General features: G+C 42.8%; 1 protein-coding gene across 11 annotated transcripts in view; it reads right to left on the reverse strand.

Annotated features, from left to right (window-relative positions):
* NCK2 (NCK adaptor protein 2) overlaps positions 1–22240 on the reverse strand; it is a 135745-nt gene that overhangs the window by 58471 nt on the left and 55034 nt on the right. For 9 of the 11 annotated variants that reach the window (XM_070235994.1, XM_070235992.1, XM_070235988.1 and 6 more), the window contains one exon: positions 8689–8872. The gene's annotated coding sequence lies outside the window, so the exon portion shown is untranslated. Of the gene's footprint in view, positions 1–8688; positions 8873–9009; positions 11628–13080; positions 13275–22240 lie in introns of those variants that run through there. The other 2 variants (XM_001488049.7, XM_070235991.1) reach the window with 2 other exon arrangements.

The raw sequence follows: 22240 nt of genomic DNA on the forward strand, positions 1-22240 counted from the left end.
CAGCTCACAGCCTGCTCTGCTCTGATAAGCACCGGGCTTTGGCCCAGCTGTTTAATCTCTCAGAGTGTTCAGTGGTTCCTGGTTCAAGGTAAGCACTCAGATAACAGGTTGTTACATGTCCTTACCATGGTATGTCAGAGACATGGGGAACAGAAAGAACAGGAGCTTGTGAGCAGCAGACCTTGGTCAAAATTCTGTTGTGCAAGTTCAGCAGTATGAGCCCAGACAACCATCTTAACCTCTCCTGAGGCTTAGTGTCTCTGCCTATAAAATGGGGGAACAAGACCTGCATTTCAGATAAGAGATAATACTAGAGGTGGCAAGCCCTGTGCCTAGTACCTGGCAATAGCTGCTTCTGTTGACTGCACCACCAGGTTAACTGTGGTAGAATCAACGTTGAAAAAGTTTTAGCAACTGTCAATACTCACTGGGCAATTATTTAATCAATTATCACAGATCTAGGTACTACAAAAACTGGAACATCAAAGGGTATGGTCATCCCTAAACACTCAGTATCCTGTAAGGAAGATCCAATTGGTCCAGTTGCAGAGGCCCTGCCCCAAACTCCCCAGGGGTCCTGGTTTTGGGGGAGCAGCAGTAAGGGCTGGAATGGTTCCTTCTATTTTGGAAGAAACTCAACAAGTTACTTCCAGGTATCTACACCTCCCAACAGCAGTTACAGCGCTAAAAACTTAATGAGTGAGAAATGGGTCTTGCATGCAGTAGGTCTTTCTAAACAATCCACGCGAGGGCAAAGTAAGTTACCAGCAGTCTCCAAAATAGCAAAAAGCTGGGATATGGTCAAAGTGAGGAATAAATTTAAGGCAACTTTACTAAGCATATAAACTCTCAGAAAATTATTACTATACAAATTGAGGCTAATATCAATAAAAATTTCCTTTACTAAAAGAAAAATTACTGGATAGCATTTTTATGAACCTAAGACTGACAGATATGCCTAACTTTTCATTTTCTCCTGTTCAATGCACAAACAACCCATTGCTGCTTCTACAGTTGAATGAAAAATGATACGTACAGACTTCAGTTGTTATCAGCTTAAAATAGACTGTTATAAGAAGTTTTATGTGAGCCTCACAGTAACCATAAAGCAAAAACCTACAATAGATACACTAAAGAGAAAGAGAAAGGAATCTAAGCACATCACTGCAGAAAATGATCAAATCACAAAGGAAGAGACAAAGGGATGAAGAAAGGAACAAAAGAATTACAAAAAGGCAAGAAAACAATTAACAAAATGGCAATAGTAAGTCCATACCTATAAATAATTACGTTAGATGTATATGAACTAAATTCTCCAATCAAAAGACACAGTGGCTGAATGAATAAAAAAACAAGACCCAACTACATGCTGCCCACAAGAGACTCACGTCAGAGGTAAGGATACAAACAGACTGAAAGTGAAGGGGTGGAAAGATACTCCATGCAAATGGAAACCAAAAGGAAGCAGAGGTAACTACACTTCTACTGTACAAACTAGATTTTAAACCAAAGACTAATAGGAGACAAAGAGCACGATCATATAATGTTAAAGGGGTCAATCTGACAAGAAGATATAACATTCGTAAACACTTAGGCACCCAACATAGGAGCACCTAAATATATACAGCAAATACTAACAGACCTGAAGGAAGAAACAGACAGCAGTACAATAATAGTAGTAGACGTCAATACTCCACTTTCATCAATGGCTAGGTCATCCAGACAAAAAAAGAGAGAAAGAAAGAAATCTGTACGTAAACTACAAGCTAGATCAGGTGGACTTAATGAATATTTACAAAACATTCCATCCAACAGCAGCAGGATACATATTTTTCTAGGCACACATAGAACATTCTCCAGGATACATATGTTAGGCAACAAGAAAGTCTTAATAAATTTAATTAGACTGAAGTCATATCAAGCATCTTTTCCAACCACAATGGGATGAAAGTGGAAACCAATTATACAAAGAAAACTGAAAAGCCCACAAACATCTGGAGATTAAACAACATACAACTGAACAACCAATGGGTCAAAGAAGAAATCAAAAGAAGAACTCAAAAAATATCTTGAGACAAATGAAAATGGAAATACAATATACCAAAATTTATGGGATGCAGCAAAAGCAGTTTTAAGAGGGAAATTCACATATTAAGAAAAAAACAAAGATTCCAAATAAATTACCTAATTTTACACCTCAGGAAACTAGAAAAAGAAGAACAAAGCCCAAAGTTATTACAAGGAAGGAAATAACAAAGATAAAAATGGAAATAAATGAAATAGAGACTAAAAAGACAATAAAAAACATCAATGAAACTAAGAGCTGGTTTTTTGAAAAAATAAATAAACAAATCTTTAGCTAGACTCACCCAGAAAAAAAGAGAGGACTCATAAAATTAGAAATGCAAAAGGAGAGATTACAGCTGATACCACAGAAATACAAAGGGTAACAGACTACCACGAACAATTATACAGCAACAAATTGAATCCTGGAAGAAAAGGATAAGTTCCTAGAAACATACAACCTACCAAGACTAATTCATGAAGAAACAACATCTGAACAGACCGATTAGTAAAGAGATTGAGTGAATAATCCAAAACCTGCCAACAAACAAAGGTCCATGACCTGAAGGCTTCATTGGAAAATCCCACCAAACATTTAAAAATGAATTTATACCAATCCTTCTCAAGCTCTTCCAAAAAACAGAAAAGGAGAGAACAGTTCCAAACTCATTTTACAAGGCCAGCATTACCCTGATGCCAAAAACATAGAAAAACACTACAAGGAAAGAATACTGCTCAATATTGCTGATGAAAATACAAGGAAAAATCCTCAAAATATTAGCAAACCGAATTCAACAACACATTCGAAGGATCATACACCATGATCAAGTGGGATTTATTCCAGGGATGCAAGGATAGTTCAACATCTGCAAATCAGTCAAAGTGATACACCACATTAACCAAACTAAAGATAAAAACCATATGATCATCTCAATAGATGCACAGAAAGTATTTGAAAAAAATACAACATCCATTTATGATAAAAACTCTCAACAAAGCAGGTATACAGGGAACATACGTCAACACAATAAAGGCCATGTATAACAAGCCCACAGCTAAAATCGTACTCAATGGTGAAAAGCTGATAGCTTTTCCTCAAAGATCAGAAACAAGACAAAGATGCCCAGTCTTGCTGCTTTTACTTAACATAGCACTGGAGGTGCTAGTCAGGGCAATTAGGCAAGAAAAAGAAATAAAAGGCATCCATATCGGAGCAGAAGAAGCAAAACTGTCACTATTTGCAGATGACATGATACTATTATATATAGAAAATTCTAAATACTTTACCAAACAAACCTGTTAGAATTAATAAACAAATTCGGTTAAGTTGCAGGATACAAAATCAATATACAAAAATCGTTTGCATTTCTATATAATGACAACAACCTATCAGGAAGAGAAATTAAGAAAATAATCCCATTTATAATTGCATCAAACAGAATAAAGTACCTAGGAATAAATTTAACCAAGGAGGTGAAAGATCTGTACACTGAAAACTGTTAAGACACTGATTTTTATTAAAAAACTCAAGAAAACACAAATAAATGGAAAGAATTTTCATGCTCGTGGATTGGAAGAATTAATATTTTTAAAACGTCCATACTACCCAAAATCATCAACATATTCAATGCAATCCCTACCAATTCCAATGGCATTTTTATCAGAAATAGAACAAACAATCCTAAAATTTGTATGGAACCAAAGAAGACCCTGAATAGCACAAAGCAATCTTGAGAAAAAAGAACAAAGCTGGAGGCACACACTGTCAGATTTCAAACTATATTACAAAGCTATAGTAGCAGAAACAGCATGATATTGGCATCAAAATAGACACACAGATCAATGGAACAGAATAGAGAGCCAAGAAATAAACTCACGCATGCATGGTCAATTAATTTACGACAAAGGAGCCAAGGATATACAATGGGAAACGAGAAGTCTCTTCAATAACTGGTGTTGAGAAAAGTGGACAGCCATGTGCAAAAGAATAAAACTGGACCACTATTTTATACCACGCACAAAAATCAACTCAAAATGGGTTAAAGATGTGAAAAGAAAACCTGAAACCATAACCTAGAAGAAAACATGGGGTAGCTCTTTGAGACCTGTCTTGTCAATGATTTTTTGGATCTGACATCAAAAGCAAAAATAAACAACTGGAACTACATCAAACTAAAACACTTCTGCACAGCAAAGGAAACCATCAACAGAGTGAAAAGGTACCTATGGAATGGGAGAAAATATTTGCATATCATATATATAAGGGGTTAATGTCCAAAATACAGAAAGAACTCATACAATGCAATAGCAAAAACACACTTTGATTAAAAAGAGGGCAGAGGATCTGAATAGACATTTTTCCAAAGAAGACACACAGATGGCCAACAGGTACATGAAAAGGTGCACCATCATACCATATGTCTGTGGTGTGTATATATATATATATATATATATATACATGTATATATATATACGTATGTATATGTGTGTGTGTGTGTGTATATATATATATATATATATAATCAACATCACAAATCATCAAGGAAATGCAAATCAAAACCACAATGAGACATCAGCTCACCCTGTTGGAATGGCTATCACCAAAAAGATAAGATAACAAGTGTTGGTGAGGATATGGAGAAAAGGGAACCCTTGTGCACTGTTGGTGGGAATACAAATTGGTGCAGGCACTATGGAGAACAGTATGGAGGCACCTTAAATAATTAAAAATAGAACAACCACATAATCCAGCAATCCCATTTCTGGGTATATATCCAAAAGAAATGAAAATAGGATATGGAAGAGATATCTGTACTCCCATGTTCATTGCAGCATTATTCACAACAGCAAAGATATGGAACCACCTAAGTGTCCATCAAGGAATGAATGGATTAAGAAGATGTGGTATATATACATACATACAAACACACACACACACACACACACACACACACACACACAGGAATATTATTCAGCCATGAAAAAGAAGGAAAGCCTGACATTTGCTATAACATGGATATACCCTGAGGGCATTATGCTAAGTGAAATAAGCCAGACAGAGTAAGACAAATAATGCATAACTCATTTATATGTGGAATTTAAAAAAAACCAGTCTAACTCACAGAAACACAGTAGTAGTAAAGTGGCTGCCAGGGGCTGGGGGTGGGAGAAATGGGCACAGGTTGGTAAAAAGGTATAAGCTTCCAGCTATCAGATGAATAAGGTCTGAGGATCTAGGGTATAACATGATGACTATAGTTGACAACACTGTAATTTGCTAAGAGAGAATGCAAATGCTCTCACACACACAAAATGATAAATATGTGACATGATGGACGTGTTATGTAATTAGATGGTCAGAACTCTTTCACAACGTATACAGTGTATCAAATCACTTCAAAGTACACTTTAAATATCCTATAATTTTATTTGTCTACTATATCTCAATAAAGGTGAAAAAAGTCTTTTTCTATATCTCAATAAAGCTGAAAAAAAGAAAAAAGGATCACTGCTAACTTACACTCTGGCTATTCACATCAGCATCGGACACAGTTTGTGAAATCCTGGTTTCCGTTACTTTACCTAGCCCATGAGTCTTGTCACCTAAGCCACTGTCTTTCCTCCCCCATAACATCAACATCCTTCTACCCATTAGGCTTCTTTCCTGAAAAAGTCTCCAAATAGCTTTTCGAAAGATTAAAAAATCTTCAGCATAGCATACAAAGCCCTTTGCATTGTCCATCCCCAGTAAATACTAGCCAGCCTCCAATAATGGTGAATCACACTCAATTTTCTATTCTACATGGGAAGAAGTAAGCGCAGATTGCACATTTGTTAACAATTCCGGTGTAAATGGAAAGATGGGCTACCATGCTCTGCCCACGGTCTCCACTCACCAAAGTAGGCAGGGTCAGGGCCAGGGAGTTCCAAAGACTCGGCTCCTTAACTTCAAAGTCGGGGGAGGCTCCAGGGGGAGACAAGAAGATGGGGTAGGGAAGCGCACCAGCTGGAAAGAGGGGCTCAGAGACCCACTCAGGCCCCTCTGAGATGTAGCTCGGACACCCCCCTCCTCAAACTGCTCCCCAGGGCCAGGCCCCAGGTGTAGGTCTAAGCTAGGACAGTATAAACTTATTTCTAATAACTGGGAAATTAATCGGAGGCTGACATCCCACTTACCACTTTCCCAGGCTAGCAACGCTTTCATTTCTTTCCAAGAAATGCCAAACAACAAAGCTGACCAGGCTATCACTCTTCCTGCTGGCACTTCAAAGACCACTGGCCAAACAGCTTATGCTGGGCCCCCACTCATCACTGCTTCAATGGCCTGGAGACTCTGGGACCCACTACCCAGCTAATCCACTGAGCCTGCCCTGTGCCAAGGGGACCCATTATGTCTCTGCCCACACCTCCTTTCATTCTTTAAAACTCATTCCAAACACAGCATCCTCCGGCTTTTCCAGCCTCCTCTCCGAGGGTCGGCCCCCCTGCCTCGGGCACAGGGCCTCACTGTAAGAACCTCGCCACACAGTTATCACGGCCCGAGAGCCATCAGGATCTTGCCCCAGCCTGCAAGGACACGAGAAAGGGCGTTTGGAACCATATTTTACCTATTTTTGTAGCTCCTAAAACAGTCACTGCAAGAAAAACAGCCTAGAATCCAGCTGGTACTCACAACAAATATTTAACAGATACATTTAATGATGTTCCCGCTGAACATTTATCTAAACCACAAAAGTAATTTGCAATAAGCAAATCAGGGTTTTGGTGTGGATCTCATGAACTTATAAAATATAGGTAATTCTTTAAAATTATATGGGTATACATATTTTTGCAAGTATATTTTCATGATAATCTATGAATGGTTCTCTACCTAGTTGGACCAGGAATCAACTCATTTGCCTAACATGACAGGCTCTTGCTGGGCGCTTGTGCACAACCCAGTGCCGTGCGTGCGCACTGACTCCCCCTGCCTCACTACTTTCCGAAGGAGAAACTTCACAACACTTTAAACAATAACTTACAGTCTGTCAACGTCACTAATGATCAAGAACTCTCTAAAGAAGCAGTGTCAGATTCTGTTACTGATGAATTATTAATGAATTCTGATGATCAGATTTGAGGATTTGCACTAATTTCTAGCTTACATTGCCACAAAATATGTGACTGCAGTTATAGATGAATAAGTCTTAAAAGGTTCCACTTCAATGACTATTAAAAAAACCGAGTCACCAGGGGTAAGTCTTTTTTTACATAATGGACATAAACTAGGATTGAACCTGAAACACCCCAGTGGTGTCTGTCTTCCATAAGGTCTGGAAGGGAACGCTGGGGGTGCCCTATCAATGCAGAGGGGATGTGAGGCCAGCAGGAGCCAACACTATCCTGGGGAGGGCAGGGTCAGGATAAGGTCAAGTGCAGGCGGAGGGAGAAGGAGGAGGGCTTAGAACCAGGCCGCACAGCATGAGCTCCAGGCTGTCAATTCCAAACCAGGACCGAAGCCAGGAAATCATAATGACCGACACCCGAAATGAACGGGACGATGCGTCAGTTTCTCCAAAAGGGATCATAAAGGACAATAAGGCGAAGACCGGAGACACTTACTTCTCCCCTTATGAAATACTACACATTAATTCTATGCTGTTCTGGTTACCACACATCAAAGGGGAACATACTTAAAATTAACAAGGCTCCAAAGGAAAAAAAAGTGGTCAAGGACGAAAAAACTCATTGACAAAATTTTTAGTAGCAGTTTTAGACCAAATGAAAGAAAATTCTAATTTACCTAATATATTTACAGAAATCATACCAAAAGATTTTATAGATGTAGATTCAAGAATAGTCTAAAACAATTTCTGAATAATAGAAGCAAACTAAGGTTTTGAAGGAAGGCTGACGAACTGGGTGTCACCCCTCCAGTGAGGAGACAATGCTCTGGGAATACACCATGCCTTCCGTAACCACCCCTGATGGTCTGGCCAGAGACGGACAGCAGCCTGACCAGACTGCAGCCAGCAATTCCCACGTTTAAGTCAAACGTCCAAACCGCTGGATAGGGCTCAGCGTGCAGAGTGCAGAGACATGCTTTTGTCCAGCACGTTATCTTAGCAGAGGGCCCCTGGACCTTGGAATCCACAGCTGGATTACAGGTACAACTTTAACACACACAGACAAACAGCAAACCTTCCTGGGAAGCCTGCATCTGCTTGCATGTTTTGAGTAGACTTGACTCCCCAGCATCAGAGCTGGAAGGAGCCTTTTCTAGCCTGAAAGCACCCTGAAGGCGGTTCTTATTTGCCTCGGTTCTCCCAAAGTAGCAGACAGAGGCCCCACTCCTACAGACTCACGACCACCTGCTGGGCGGAGAGCTGGCGCCCAAGGGCGGGTTACAGGTGGGAGATGCCCACCATTCCGCTTCCTGGCCACCCAATGCCATCACATGCTGGAGAGGAATAGCAACCTAATTTTTGAACCAGGTCCCATGAAAACCTAAATTTTTTGAGCTCAACAAATCAGGGCTACATTTATTGCCATTTTACTAATGTAAAACCTACTGTGCAAAGCGAGCATGTGAGGCAAAAGCAGCAACTCCTCCCACCTGTTTTAAGCAGAAAACCGCCTACTCACCTTTGGCACTCAGTAATGAGAGATGACTGGCAAAATGCAGAACTCCTCCAAAGGAGAATTCTTCAGCTGATTACACCTCTGAGTTACAAAGCTGCAGGAATTCTCCAAATTCTCAAATCCAACTCAAATCTCAACAGGGAGTTATGATCTGGGAAACCACTTGTATAAAAGGAACATAGGAAATCTGAAAAGAAACAGAAAGAACCATATATTAGGACTGCTTGTTTGATTTTAAGTATCAGCTTGAGAAATAACTGATTATTTGCCTAAAACCACTATTTTGAAAATACCCCACAAAAAAGTCACTTTGTATCTACTGACCTCTACCCAAACAGAACTGCTCTCGTCTGTGTACCTTCCACTCCTGTGTCAGCTCTAAGGCAGAGGTCAGAGAGACCAACCACACACTTGGTGGAGGGAAGAGACAGGAGGGTGGGGACAGCGGCCGCGCCCAAGAGCCCTAAGTTCCATGGTCTCTTCCAGCCCTCCTCCCCACAATGCCTCACCCACACCCTTCAACGTCGCCAAATCAAAAGGGCGGATGCCAGGTGGAAAGGAAGCAAGTCTGCAGCAGCCTAACGAAGGGCAGGGCCGCCGGGAGCAGGGATGTGATTTCGAGCCTCGCTCTTCTCTTTGAGGCCTCTGCACTGGCCAATTGAGAGAGGCCACCGACTGGACACAGCCTTGTGCTAACAACACCCCTGCAGGAAACCCGAGAACACACCCCAACACTACAGGGAAGTGAAGACACAAGACGCCCGACAGAGTGACCCGAGCCCGCTCCCTCCTGCTCGGGTCTCGTGTTCAATACACTTGGGTAACTGTTTTCAGTCCCTGCCCAACGCTTCCGAGGGGGCCCTGGAGCTCCGAGGACCTCCAACTGAGTTCACTGACATTTTTAATTACGTTTCAAACCCAGAGGGGATCTGTCCTGACGGTTCACTCAGAGAAGATCTATTAATTCATCCCTAGCATGATTATGACCCAAAGTGCTAAATATGCCACAGAAAAATCGAATTCTATTTTAATCAAAGAGAAAAAGATAATTCAAGTAAGGCTATCATAAAAATGTTATAAGGCAAGTTCATAAATTTTGATTAAAAAATTAATTCCTCTTTATGCATTCTCTAGCATTATTTTAAAGGCTATATGATTTAAAAAATATATATGACTTAATGCAAGGAAAAGGTAATGCCCAAACACCATGGGAATACTACATTTGGGCAAGACGTCACTGCGTCCCAGGACGATTACGCCCCTCTCTCTGCTAAGTGTTTACCAAAAATAACAGGTTCTCTAGAAACAGAAGTTTTGGTATCTGGACTCAGGTCTTGACCAAGGACTCATATTTCTCACTGCTGGCCTTACAATGCTGCCACTAACTAACCACAGTCACGCCCACAGATGCCACCTCAATTAGCATTTTCAGGGGTTCTTCTAGATACAAGCAGTGCTGTCAAAATTCTCACTGAAAGTGAACTTGCTGGAGTCACATCTCCCCTGGCCACCGCGGGGCGTGTCTGCGTGGCTCTCTGGGTGTCGGAATGGGGCCGCCTCTGCATGCACTCAGCAGGGAGCTATTTAATCCTTACAGTAAATTCCCAGGAGAGAGACTAATACCGCTTCTACACACGAGTTAACCTTCTCAGGGAGGTCAAAGGTTTTCCTTAATACGCTGTAGAGTTAGGAGCGCTGGCCTTCAGAACCCTAAATCCACCAGACCAACAGCAAAGCTAAAGCCGGAGCCACTTATCTACTAGTCCAAAGCAGAAGGACAATGGAGCGGCCCTGGAGGCCCAGTCGTTTGAGACCCGGTGTGGCGGGCTTGGTGGAAAAGCCACAGAGAACAGAGCAGGATATGAACTAATGAAGGAGCTTCAATCAAAGTGACACCATGTTAAGTTCATTTAAAGGTGCCAGTGGCCATCTGGGATTTAAGCGTAAAAAACGAAGGCTGCAGTGCTTTCCTTGAGAAAAGCATTTCACTGACGAACTGTCAGTGCACTAGGCGTACACCTGACATAGAAATAAACAGCGACCAAGGTCTCCCTCTCTCTCCGGGTTTCCATGAAGTCTGCCCACTGTCTATGTTTAGCATGGGGTTATTAGCTTATTCAAAAGCTCTGTTAAGGATGAGTATTTCAAATCAGGTCTTAATTACAGCCTGTGATCTAAACCATCAGGAAAGCATATACTTTGTGCAAAAAGCCACTTCAGACAGGAAACACTATGGGGCCCAAGGTCACCTGGAACAGAAGCCTCGCCCAAGAATTCACTCAAGGATGTTCTACCCAGCCCGCTCAGGCAGAAGGGAACGCATGAAACAGGCGTGTATTTCTTTAAAAATATTTCTCCACTAGCACCATGGGCATTTCCCTTTCAAAATAAAAGCAGACGAGGAAGGAGTAGAAAGGAATTAACACTAATACCAAATGTATCTCTCTCTCCACATTAATTTGGACCCCTAATAATATAAAATTTTATCACTGCAAAACCCAAGGGATTATCTGAATTCTCTATAACACTGAGGTTTTTTTTGTCTCAACTATGTTTGGAAGCACCCAAACCACAACCAGGGCTTTCCCCAGCCTTTTGGGGGCGCTTAGCTGCAGCGCCCACTTCAACTGTGGGGCGCCTGCGTCTGCAAACCCAGTAGCACTACGTGACCCAGGGCCTGGCATCAAGACGCCCCTTGTGAGCTGTCCTGGTCCAGTCTAACCCCCAGCACCGGCCACAGTGCCAAGCACAGCGTCTTCTGGGTGCTCCTGGGCTCCCTCTGAGCCTTGGGCAGAAGTGGAGGTGCAGAGCTGACATCCATCACTAATGCACTTCACTCCAGCAGGCATTAAGGGTTACTAAGAGGGCATGTGCCCCATTCTGCCCATGGCCCACAGCTGTGTGCCTTGGGGCACACTACCGCTGGACACCACTGCTCTACCTACTGTCGAGTTGGCTGATCTGCCCAGATGACCTGAATCCCCACAAGGCTCATTTCAGAGTGCTCAGTGACACCGCCTCTCCTTCCTCCCCGTTCTCAGAAAGAAAGGAACAGCAAGGGAAGAGAAGAGCTTGTACTGGCCCTGGGGAGACACTGCACTGGTGGGCCTCACCAACCTTCACAGCAACCCTGGAAGATAAAACTTCTCGTTCCGCTCAGGAGCCAAACCACCCTAAGTCCCACAGCCAGAATTTGAACCCATGCTTGTCTGATTTCAAAGCCCAGCCGGGCTCTTTCTCCTTGCAAAGATCACCACTAACAGGCTAGAACCTTGACACTCAGGCAAACACCGTGTGTCGCTGCCATCTGTATGGAGCGTCCGCTACACTGGGGGGCCAGCTTCAGCCTGTCAAATCGGGCAGGACAGTGTTATGCTGCATCAAACAGCAAGTCCACGAACCAACGCACCACTTTAATTCTGAAAGGCACTGTTTCTTTTAGATGTTGACCCAGCAAAAAAAGAATTATTTAATAACGTTACCTGCGTGGCATTGCACACAACCTAAAGAGTCGCAGGTTACATCATAACCAAATCTTATACATACAAAACACCAAGAGAACCGCCAGACCCCTAATCTGTAGACAGAGCTAAAGGCAACAATGTTTTTCTTTTGTTGAAAAAGAAAAAAGCCCACATGATTATTATAGGCCTCTGGGCTCAAAATGCCAAAAACCTCATCCTGTCCTTTCTTCTCCCCCGCCCGCCCCCGTGTGACCTTCAGACCCGGCAGGCACTGCAGCGGCCTGAGTGGATGTCCAACTCAGGGTGAATGCAGAGGGCACCGCCTGACCGGAACAGCGTGGGGCCAGGGCTGTCCCACTGACTTCTGGCAGAACTAGCTACATTTCATTCCTACTGAACCAATTGGTGGAAAACTTTACTCAAGCAGGAAAATGCTGGTTTCAAACACTGAACAAAGCTACACGAAAGTCTAGGCTGGGCTGACGTGGCCCCCCACGTGGCCTGATATTGAGCAGCTCAGAAATGCTTAGCTTCCGAGGAGAGCATCTCCACCGCCTCCATCGCCCGGCGTGCAGCACTGCCCAGTCAGGCTCAGAGGACTGACAGCCGTAAGCCAGTTCCCAAATTTCAGAAAGTCCCACTGAAATCAGGATTTCTACTCAAGACAAAGCTGTCCTGAACAGGAAAACAGCCAGTCCTCCGTTGGGCTAGAATTCTATCAGTTCTAAACGGTAACACCAGTTATCAGTTGATTGCATCTGCTGATTAGAAGCTGATTAATGAAAATAGAAAAAAAAGGACTAAGTTCCAATTCTCTGAACAGCCTCAAAGAGACATCACATGCGGCTGAGGCAGGTGTGTGGGAAGGAGCATAACCGGTCAGATGTTAAGCCCTGAGAGATCTATGTTGCGAAATAATGAAGATTTCTACCTCCGAGCATTCCAGGACTGAGAAAAGATGAAATCGCACGCAGTGGGTCAACCACACACAATGAGACAGGAAACCATGGCTCAAGGCCGCGAGCCAGGAGAGCAGTGTTCCAGGCCTGGCTCAGCCACCAGATGCCCTGTACGATTCTGTGCCTCAGTTTCCTCATCTGTGACGAGGGTCCCTCAGCTCCAATTCTGTAGTTTGAGGCACACAAGAGTAGACTTGAGAATTAGCAAAAACTAATGATGTGGTACCAAAAATATTTTAAAGCTTATTTAAAATAACATGATAGAAACATTGTAACGCAAATCTTACTAAGAATTCAAATTTCATCATCTGCTGCCTAAAAATTCTAACAGATAGGAATTTGATTAATAACACCATTTCCAATGGTTTGTAAAGACTTTAGTTTATCTATTTAACGCTAGCCTCTTAAACACAGCAGCGTCCATTCGCCGAAAGGTCTGACAAGGTGCTGCTACTAAGATCTTTTCACTAGTCCAAACGGCAGTTTGGGGAATCAGCATAGAAGCCTTGCTATACATCTCAGCACTGTGAGGAGACAATCCAATTACGTGTAACATTTTAACAAGGTGCACCCGCACTCTGTAGCAAGCATCCACAGGATTTAGTTGTTGTCCAGGTAATTACAACGCCAATAAAAAACATGCTGACAAAAATGCATCTTAAACTCTAAATGCATTACTGAATAAAACCGTGCAAACCCCTTTTCTTGAAAAAGAAAGCAAGGAAGGAAGGAAGGCAGACACACACACAGACACTGAATTCTTATCCAAGGTAATTTAGGCATACTAGGTGAGCCAAGAGGACTCCGCTAACTATGGATATGTATAGGCATTATTTTGGTTATCTTGCTGAAGCTCATGTCCCTTACCTTTTGGGGAATGAAGGATTGAAAGAATGACAGAAACAGCAAGAAAGGGCAAGATCAACAAATAGGGAAACGGGGTGAGCAAATCCTGTCTTTCCGTCTCTGCTCTCTTACCTACTTCTCCCTCCAACACCTCTCTCTCTCTCTCTCTATATATATATACACACACACACAGATGCATATTTATCACTCGAACGCACACACACAAACACATTTTTTAAACAGAATCCTGAAAAGCAGGCAAGACGGCCAGATACAGGCTGTTGTTAACAGTGTTACCACGAATAAACTTGTGGGATAAAATCAGGGGGGAGAAGCGTTACTTTACTTTTAACTTTATAATTCATATTATAAAATAATAGTGTTTATTATATTACTTTTCTGCTTTTAAAAAGTCGGTTTAAAAAAGTAACCAATCTCCTGAGGCAGGTGAGCGCTGAGCAGGGGCTCGGGGCGGCGTGGTTTCACAGATGGACATTCTCACATATCCCAGGAAAGGCAGAATTTTATGCCCCCAAACTACTCTATCAAGAAACACAATGCGATTTAACACAGAAGTCAAATTATATACAGATATTACGTGTATGGTACAAAACAATTTTCCCCTATATTCCTCTATACAAGAAAAGTTGTGCTATTTTTTTCTACAAAGAACACTTCCATTGTTTTACATGAATCTAAGGATTTTCCCACTGCCCAGAATTAACCAAATCAGAAACCTCAAAACCGTTACTTCCCTTGCCCTTTGAGTATGATGCCTCAGTGTTATCTGGGAGACACACAGTAATTTCAGAGAGGAACACTAAGCCTGCTAAGCCTGCAGTTGACATGCACGCGCATCAAGGATGGACCCATGCAAAGAGAGCTGTTCAGGTCAGGGCCTGGGCTCTCATTAACTCAGGATTAAGCTGCCCCATCCCCGAGAGAGTGGGCTGCCAGACTGATACAGATTTTAGCATTTCAGGCATAGGATCTGAAGTGCTACTCAGAGCCCACCTTTGTTCTAGATCATATCACTGGCCTGATAAGAAACCAGAACAGGGGTCTCAACATGAGGGCGGGGAATACAATTTTTACAGCAATTAGATGAAGGCAACGAGTTAAAGACTGCAAATAGCCCATGACCTTTGGCATTTGAGAAGTCCCTGGGAGCGCAGAGAACAACCAAGCTCTGGAGAAAAGGGCTGAGAAAGATGTTGTGGGAAGGCTGTTTGTTTGTATTAATTTTGTAAAATACTGGTAACTGAGAAGCCTCCTACAAATGGATTTGCTTCTAAGGAACGATGAAAAATAATCCCATTGCACAGTATCCTATTTCACTCCAATGGGTCCTGAATCAACTTGACTGGTTCCCCCATTTCTGAGCAGGGGTGACGAATATAAATATAGCATCCCACCAACGTATTCTATAAAATTCCATAAAACGTGGAATGAAAAGGGAGTTGAGTAAATTAAATTTTCCCTTTAAAAACATAGCCAATGGTTATAAAAATTTAACTTATAGAGAACAAATTTATGATTATTCCAACCGAATAGAAATCTTAATATCATTGTGTTTTTAAAGTATATTTAGCTGCTTTTGAGTATTCCAAAAATGGTCAAAGTGTTCACCCACATTTTCCCAAAATGCCAGATCTCTTTATAATTCTATGCCTTTATGTCTACTATTTCTTCGCCCTACTAGGAATATCTTCACCCCTCCAACTTCCCAATGCCATTGTCCAGCCAGATCTAACTCCTTGTTCAGGAATGAACTCAAACATTCCCTCTTCTGGGACATTCTACAGAAACGTTCTCTACTCCTGTAGAAATCACTCTTTTATAATTATAAACTCTCCATTTACATGGCTCTCTAGAAGGAAGGGCCTCTGGAAAGGAACCTGCACATGTTGGTGTCCATATGGCTTGGCACACGGCAGGCTCTTGATAAAATGCCTCCTATCAGACGTTTATCATCCTATCAACTTTCACTTCCTTAATTATATCTGTGAGATCTGTTGCAATTGTCCAATACCCTGCAGCATTCAGTGTCAAAGAGCCCAGAATTCTCTTCTCCCAAATTTTAATCCAGGAGATCCCGAATACCCTACACCACTGTGCCTGAGCCAGCCTACGAGTATAAACATGGAGCCTTAAATACAGATGATAATCTAACTACGCCGAAATGAAATGATGGTTCCACTTACAAACCATGTTTCTTAATTTTACTGCTATAAATGTATTTTTCTTGAGTATTTCACTGCAAATAAGTTAGCAATGAGCCAATGAGAGGGACTGAATCAAAGAGTACTTCCAAATTCTAAAGCTCAAAAACATATACACGACTTCCTATGGCAGCTGCCCAACTAGCGCCATCCATAAAGCCATTCCAATACTGTGTCTGGGCTGAAATCCAATTAAGTCATTTCTGTCTGAATATCCTCAAAGAGCCTCCTGCTGAGCTCGAAGTGGAAATAATCATAAATGCCAGATTAGCTGTGTAAGCAATTCCAAAGCCAAAACCAGACAAGAGCATGAAAACCTACATGCCCAGCCTTTTAGCTGGGCACAAAGAAGGAGAAAAACATTTCAATGACCATTTGGCAGAACGTCAAACCCATTTCCTTGCCCAGGCAGGCCTTCTCACAAAATCTGCATCCAGCGTAAGCACCAAAGAGAAGTTTTGATCCATTCATTTACACACATGATGAAATGACAAACTTCAGCTCCACAACGCAGTTTTGTGCAAAGAAGAAAGAGAGTCAAAAGGAGATTTCAAGCTTTCTCTGAACTCACATTTCACTCAGACAACCCCTTATGGAGTACACCTTGAAATTAGCAAATCCTGAAATTCATGACTCCTCCACGCATGTAATTTGTCCCACAAAAATGTGCAAGCAAAGCCAAAACCTCATTGAGAGGTTTGAGGGACAAGACAGACTCAACTAATGAGTTAAATTTCTCCTTCACCTTGTAACCCACTACTCACATTTACAACTCAACAAAGTACAGAGTATCTTCAGGTTACACACAACAGCTGAAACCATGAGCATCCACCATGCATGCCAGAACGGGAAGTGTCCTGGCCCGCCTCTTCATTCCACACAGATCCCACCTGAGCCCAAATGAATCAGAGTATCTGTGGTCTGTAAAAGCTTGTAGGTGGTTATGATGCCAGCCCCGGGTCAGAGCCACCACTGCAGAGAAAAGAAGAGAACATGAGGAAGGGTCGATTCAAGAAATGCTTCTTCCCTGAACCTTCAGTATTCGAATACAACGGTTGCCTGAAAGAAGAGAACCCAGACTAACCCAGGTAATGAAGTCGGCCACGGCTCTGCATGTGACGTAAAGGACGCAAGGACTCTGTTTTAAACTGGATGCAAATCCCAGCTCTACATCTTACCAGCTACGTGATGTTGAGGCTGCTACTTAGCCTCAGAGACCAGCTTTTCTTGGAGACAGTATCAGTCACCTTGGTGGTAGAATTAAACGAAAGTCACATTTATTCAATGAAAATGTTATATGAAACACTGCACATAAAATAAGCCATGGCCCAGATGCCATCCTTCTTAAGGAGCTCGGTTCAGTGTGGGGCCAAAGTCAAGTATGAGATGACACAGTCGCACTTCCTTATTTTATTTGCTAGAGGAAAACTCGCCTATTAAAAAAAAATCAGCTAAACTTTTCTAGGTAACTTCAAAAACAGATGTGTGCTATCCAAAATATCTGCTGATATCTGCCCTAGAATTATAAAATTGTGAGACAAGCCAACAGTGTATACATTAACACAATATTTTTAGATAAAAATAATTTGTGATGGAATAGAAAGGAGATCTAATCTCTCCATCCCAAGGCTAACCTTCCAACAGTTAGAGGAACCATAACGTCTCTTAGGACCTCTTCTCCAAGCAAAGCCTTCCTAACTTGATGACAAGGTTTCCCAAGCCTCACCATCTCAGTACTGTTCTCTCTTCTAGACAGACTTCAAGTCTAGTCATCCAGCAAGTAATTTTTGAACCCCTACTAGCACTCCATTGGGTGCGAGACACATGAGAGACAAGACAGGTGTATGTTTCGCTCCCACAAAGCAGACAAAATAGAGAACTGGACAGTAAGATCCCAAACAGGGAAATTCAGGATGCTACAGATCATCATCCACTGCCTCTGCGTGTGACACATGGACTCACACAGGGTCGTCCACTACAGAAAACGGACACGCCAATGTTAACCGCACACGAACGATGCCCGATACCGTGTCACCTTTCAGGCAGCACCAGCCTCTCATACTACATTGGGGAGGTGTTTTTAGAGCAGAAGCAGAGGACATGTACACCTCGCCAATCCTGCCATTCACTTCCCCGGGCCAGTTTCAGTCCATCGTTCCAGCTTCTCAGGAGTCCTAAATTCCGATTCCGTCATGGATGTTCCTATCACTCCATCCATTCATCATCTGCAGATCTGACATGCAGGTTTCCAGGTTTTCATCCAAGCTGCTGTACAAATCATGGCCAAGGACAGTACACGTTTCAGACCTTCCTCAAGGAGGATCAAACTAGCAGACCACACTCCGTGGGTGTGGCCATCCAGCCAGCTACCAGTCCACGTAACAGTTTTATACGTAGGGAGATGTGCCTGTTACCTGATTTAGTGAAGCAGCACTGGCTTGGGGATGAAATGCCAGCTCCATCCCTTACTGATTCTGTCTTTGAGCAACATGACTTACTCTTTCTAAAGCTTTCTCATCTATAAAACTGAGGATAGAGGGAAAAGGATTACCTTGCAGATGTGCTGTATGCACTGAATAGCATCATAAAAAAGCACCCAGCAAAGTTGCAGGTACACAGTAGGTGTACAAAGAAAACACTATCTTGGCTCCCTCAACAGGCCTCTCATTATAAAGGGGGAGTGAGCTGAGGGCTGCCCTGCTCCTAAACACCCAACCCTTGAATTGGGCCTGTCAGGGGGGACCAAGAACAACCCCTGTGGCTGCTGTCACAGTCCAGATAAGAAGCCAGCTGGGAGAGGAGAGGTCAATGGGGTAGAGGTCAAAAATGTTCTTCGCTTCATTTGCCTCTTGCGCTATCCATCTTCCCTTTGGGCCATGGGCCACTCTCCCTCCCTCTGGTCAGCAAGAGCCAGCACAAAGGCCTTTCACATGCTCTATCCCTCAGACTCTCTCCTTTTTTCTGTTAATGTTGTACACTGTTTTTGTGTAAAGATACAACGAAAAGGACAAAACTGTCCCTCAGCTACGTGCTATGTGAATAAGATGGTACGGGCGAGAGGGGAGGCAAGTCAACTGAGCTGGTCCATGGACAAGGTTGGGAGGATCTCACACAGCACCATGAGGGCGGACGACCACAGACTCATCCCCAAGCAGCCAATGGCCCAGAGACTTCTAAAGAGTGACCACGGTCAGAAGAGAGGGCCCGAAGAGAGGAGGAATACTAACACTCAAGAGCTATCTTCATATGTGGGTCCAGCCTTATCTGGTCACCCTGCTGAGGTCAAGCCACAATGCATCAAGAAGAACACAGACAGGCTCCACGCTCCCAGCTTTCATCTCCATTTACTAATCTGTTTAACAGCTGTTCCTGACACTGCTTTTTTCTCCGCTTAGAAAATTAGAACAATTGCCAGTCTCCAATCTTCTGGCACTTCCCCTCTCCTTCAAGGCCACTCAGGGAATACCGGCAGGCTTCTGCACACACCTGTGCATGCATGCAATTCATCTGAACCATGAGCTTTGAATGTGAAGTAGCAAGGTGCTCTCCTATGACTTCTCTCCATTTGAGCTTCAATTCCTTCTTAATGATATTTGTTCCATAGGCTCTATTTCAAAGATTATTCTTTTTAACAAAAAACCCAGATGTGCATGAAAGTTGATCAATCCTGCTCCTGTAACTGGTTGTATGTGACACCATGCCCCAAGCTTACGCTCTCGGTCCATCTCTCGCAAAGAGACCAAAAAGAGAAAGAATTTTTTTTTCTTAGACCTTAGAACTTTGAGGCTAACCTCACCTCCTGTGTGCTTCAGCCTTCTATGTGCTACTCACGCACGTACATACACACCACTTCCCTTACGTAATCCTAAATTATGTCCTATCTCCCTTCACGAACACCAGCACACAAGTTCAGGAATTGTGTGCCTCAGAGTTTCATGCACTAAAGACGAAAAGAAACAGACCAACAACATGGCAGTCGTTCACTCAGCATTTACTGGGTGCCACGGACGAGGCCAAGCACTTTTTATGCATTATCACATTCAGACCTAACACCAGGATGAAGCGTCATCATCTCCACCCACAGCAGAGGAGCCGGGAATGCGCAGAGGAGCACTGAGTGCACAGGCGCAGTGAGAATTTGGAGTCTGCTGACTCGGCGGCCTTTGGCCTTGACCCTGTGCGTGCTGCCCCCGGTGCCAGAGCCCAAGGAGAGGCACAGTGCGGCCAGGCTGAACAGCTACACTGACCCTTTGTTCCAAAGGAGCACATGCTTAGGGGGAAACTGGCGACCATCTCTATCAAACAGCGCTGAAGAGAGAGGCTTGACTATGTATGTTACGTGAACACACTGGTTCTAAATGACACAGATTTCCTAAAGACTAGAAGCCAAACTTACCAAAGAAAACTCTGCGGGGAATTCTTACACAGTTTCCAAAATATGAGGTTTATTTTTCCCTCTCTTTTAAAAAAATGTTGTCATTAACTGTTTTCAAATTTCCCACCAGGCATCCTTAAACTGCCTCCCACATCCCAGAACACAGCTGGCAAGATGGCAGAGAGGCAACCAAGGTCAGGCCCACCGAAATGACTCCGTGCAATGGATATACTTCACCCACTTTTGACTGGTGACGGAGGGAATCACCTGCCTTCCACCCTATCATTTGCTTACATGTAAGCATAGTCATTAACTTTTTACAGACTTGATATAACGTTATTTTGTTTTATTTAAAGTAATAGGAAGTTTTCAAAGACTTCATTGGTACAAGTTTGGTGTGGCATCTAATGGGACAAACTAAAGAAACATTAGGAAATAGGAACACAGACCCAAATGCAGCTGGGAATTTAGTATATGACAAAGGGTGCTGGCTTAAGTCTCTGGGGAAAAGAGAAGGCTTCTCAGCAAATGGCAATGGGATGCTTTGGTAACCATCTGGAAGGAAGTTGGAGCCACACTTCACATCCTACAGCAGGATAAATTCCAATCTAAGATTGACAGTGGAAAAATAAAAGTATAGAAGTCATAGGGAAGAAATCCTTTATAACCTAGAAGGAAGCACCTTTTTTAAATCTATGACTAAAAATCCAAAACCCACAAAAGATGGATGAATTCAACTACTTAAATATAAAAACTTTTTTACATGGCGAAATATATTCCAGGCAAATTCGAAAGACAAATAAAAAGCTAAGAAAAAAATATTTCCAATTCATGACACAGACAAAGGGCTACTGTTCCTGATACAGTGAGAGCTCCTTAAAAATTGATTAGACGGAAAGACCAGAAAATCAGGAAAACAACGGGCAAAGGAAAATGGGGAAAGAAAACATCTGCCTTTCAAATATACAAGGTGGTGCTGGACCTCACTACTAGTAAAATAAAGGCCCACAAACTCTCACTAAGATGCCCCTCCACCCATCAGACTGTCAGGGATCCGAACGTGTGATGATGACAGCACGGTACCAACGTCAACTGCCCAATTTGATCACTGTAATGTGGCTACTTGAGATGTCAACATTTGAGGAAGCTGGATGAAGGGTATACAGGAATTCTTTGTATATTTGTGCCACTTCTTGTAAGCCAAAATTTATTTCAAAAGTAAAAAACCTTGGGGCCAGCCCAGTGGCGCAGCGGTTAAGTTCACACATTCCACTTTGGTGGCCCAGGGTTCACCAGTTCTGACCCTGGGTGTGGACCTACAAACCGCTTGTCAAACCATGCTGTGGTAGGCATGCCACATATAAAGCAGAGGAAGATGGGCACAGATGTTAGCTAGGGCCAGTCTTCCTCAGCAAAAAGAGGAGGATTGGCCACAGCTGTTAGCTCAGAGCGAATATTCCTCAAAAAAAAAAAAAAAAGTAAAAAACCTTAAAAATTTTAGTGTGATAAAACAGCATACTGGTGAGGCTGTGGGGAAGCAGGCACTCTCATATGCCCTTGTCACAAAATGGCACAACTCTATGAGGAGGTAGGATGTATCAAAACGGAAAGAGCCTAAATGTCCACCAACAGGTAAACAGTTCAATAAATTACATCTACATACTGTGGGACTACTCACTTGTAAAAGAG

The sequence above is a fragment of the Equus caballus genome, chromosome 15 (genome assembly GCF_041296265.1).
Source record: "Equus caballus isolate H_3958 breed thoroughbred chromosome 15, TB-T2T, whole genome shotgun sequence".
Classification (NCBI taxonomy): Eukaryota; Metazoa; Chordata; class Mammalia; order Perissodactyla; family Equidae; genus Equus; species Equus caballus.